Source organism: Mytilus edulis, chromosome 11 (assembly GCF_963676685.1).
Source record: "Mytilus edulis chromosome 11, xbMytEdul2.2, whole genome shotgun sequence".
NCBI lineage: Eukaryota > Metazoa > Mollusca > Bivalvia > Mytilida > Mytilidae > Mytilus > Mytilus edulis.
Window position 1 is genome coordinate 44617270 of NC_092354.1, and position 2970 is coordinate 44620239.

Here is a 2970-nt window from a genome sequence, read left to right on the forward strand (position 1 = left end):
TTGGCTTTTAACTAGCTGTCAGTAACTGCGAGTACTCTCAAATCGTATTTTCTTGTTAATTCGACCTGATACTGTTTATAATGCTTTTTTGTTATTTTTTTATTTATATGGATCTTGTCTGTACACCAGCTTTGATTATTTGTAATATCTTCAATTTTTCACTTATTCTTACAACATTTGTATAAACTTCAAGATTATAAAAAAACCGGTTTTTTTTCTAAAGTGAACATTGATTGGTTAAATATTTCTCAGTCATGTGCTGTGTTTGAATTTGTTTGTTAGCTTTTTGGTCATGAATGTTTGTCTCTAATATTTAATTAACTGTGCATTTGTATTCAGATATCGCAGATCAAATTTATTCGTTCATTGTTTAATCATATTTTTTTTGATTGAGTTAAGTCTGCCAATTGATATTTTATCGTATGTTTTTCTTTGTTGTGATGTTATGCTATTGTTTCAGAAAAAGGGAGAAGGTTTGAATCCATTAAAACGTTTAATCCCGCTGCCACTGTTTGCACCTGATCTAAGTCAGGAATCTGATGTACAGTAGTTGTCGTTTGTTTATGTAATATATACGTGTTTCACGTTTCTCGTTTTGTTTATATAGATTAGACCGTTGGTTTTCCCGTTTGAATGGTTTTACACTAGTAATTTTGGGCCCTTTATAGCTTGTTGTTCGGTGTGAGCCACGGCTCCGTGTTGAAGGCCGTACTTTAACCTATAATGGTTTACTTTTTAAATTGTTATTTGTATGGAGAGTTGTCTAATTGGCACTCACACCACATCTTCCTATATCTATGAAAAATAGCTTTGACCATTTGTTGTTATAGGAAATATATGACAAACGGTTAAGATGTGGTGCGTTTTTATGATGTAATGTTGAAAATTGAATTCAAAATGCAGAACAATGTTACTGTGAATTCAATGGGATCAAATAAACGTGGATACTTTAATCAAATTGATAACGTCTTGATTACAAATCCTTTATAAAAAAAAACATTAAGTAAAAATAAGAACATGTGATTACATATTTCCAATGAGGCAGCTATCAAGAAGAAGCATAATGACATTAGGTGGTAGTAACAAAAAGTCAGCCTACTAATTTTAATAACTGTCATTATAATACCGTATTATAATTTGAAGAGATCCCTACTTGACAGTATGTGAAGTACCTGAAACGTGAAAACTTTCACTGATAAGTTCGACTAGTAAGTCCGTGCGACTCGATCTACATAATATAATATTTTCTTATTTTAGCTGTTCGTGTGGAGGGTAAGTACTTTAAATAAAACTTACTATCCATATTTCTCTTTTATTGCTTGGCAGTACATTGTATGAATAAGTCATACAAAGACGTAGAGATAGTAGTTTTAAAAGTATTAGTAATATAATTAAACGAAGTATGACATGCTTTGAGTTGTTTTGTTTGAATCTTCCAATTAGCATTTACTACGCATTATCTAATTTAGTTATGTAACGGCACGACAGGAATGTGGAGAGAATGGACTTGTTCGTGCACCAATATACATTGTCAACTTCAGTGGGTTTTTATATCATGTTTTCATCACAGCCACAGTCTGGCACTTAAAAACTAAAAAACACTGAAAATAATTTTAAAGACTGAAAATGCTCCTAATATTTTAGCAAAACATGCACACATAAACTATTATCGAACTCGGAATACATGAAGGATGAACCATTTGCATTCAAAAAGCAAAGGCTACACATAAGATCTAAAACAACTGTTTTTTTTTTTTGAAATAAAAATAACCATAATGATGTTATTTTGATGCATATTTAAACATGTTAAAGCAAAATAATATTAATTTTATTCATTTTATTGCAGACGGTATAGGTAGATAGTAGAATAGCAAATATAAAAAATAACCATTATGATGTTATTTTGATGCATAGTAAAATATGTTAAAAGATCAAATACTATTCATTTTATTCATTTTATTGCAGACTCTTTGATTATATAGCAGAATAGTAAAGAAAAAGCCTGTATCATTTACTAGAAAAAGGAACATAAACGTATTTCTTGAACAATAGAACACAATTTGAAGCTTATGTATGATTGCATGTTTATTTTGATGAAATAAATATATATGATTCTAGTTACATATATGAAAACATTTCAAATAGTTAACTGCATTGAGTTTTTAACCACATATGTATGAAGATTTACTCGTTGCACCATATGAATCATTCAAACTTTTTGGTATTTCCCTATATTAGTAATTAATATGAACTTTATCCACTCTGATGACTGTATTTTATTTAGAATTGCTAGTTTAAATTGATTGTATATAAATGTAGCAGAAATAAATTTATGCATTAGTATCTGTTGGTATATTTAAAACTGCAACTCATAAGTTGATTTCAGCTTCCTGGTTTTCATATAATTATTATTACTGTAGACGTATACGATATGAAAACAGCATAATTATATGTCGGGTATTTCGATAATCAATTGGTTTGGAAACCAGATTAAAAATGTGCAGAAATACTAGTTATTTAACCTGTTTTTTTTTTCAAGTTTTACACAACATGTAAAATAAATATTCTGACACATATTTGATTGAAAGTAAAATAACAAAAATTTCAATCTCAATTTAAAATTGAAAGTCAATAATCAAATTTCAAAATCTTAAGCTCACGTACACATCAAATGAATGGATAAACAAACTGACAATATACACCCCCCTTTATAGGTTGACTTCTGTAAGTGTAGACAATTCAATTTCACATAGGATCTTCTGTTATGACCAAAACTGTAGCACTTTTACTATTAAGTTTCGTAAAAATATATATCCTACAACGGAAAGTTCATATTCAGAATTTTGTTTCAATGGCAAAACATAGGACTGTTCGGCATATTTTCAACATGTATATGCCCAAAACTCCTAATAGTTTAAACTTGTATTAACATGTTTTACTACCCCTTCCTTCACTTTGGATCTTCCTCAG

General features: G+C 29.4%; 1 long non-coding RNA gene across 1 annotated transcript; it reads left to right on the forward strand.

Moving 5' to 3' along the window:
• The first annotated feature begins 304 nt into the window (after window positions 1–304).
• LOC139495651 (uncharacterized) lies at window positions 305–2337 on the forward strand. Its single transcript, XR_011657426.1, has 2 exons — window positions 305–1272; window positions 1966–2337. It is a non-coding gene; the product is annotated as an uncharacterized lncRNA (long non-coding RNA).
• The last annotated feature ends 633 nt before the right edge of the window (window positions 2338–2970 follow it).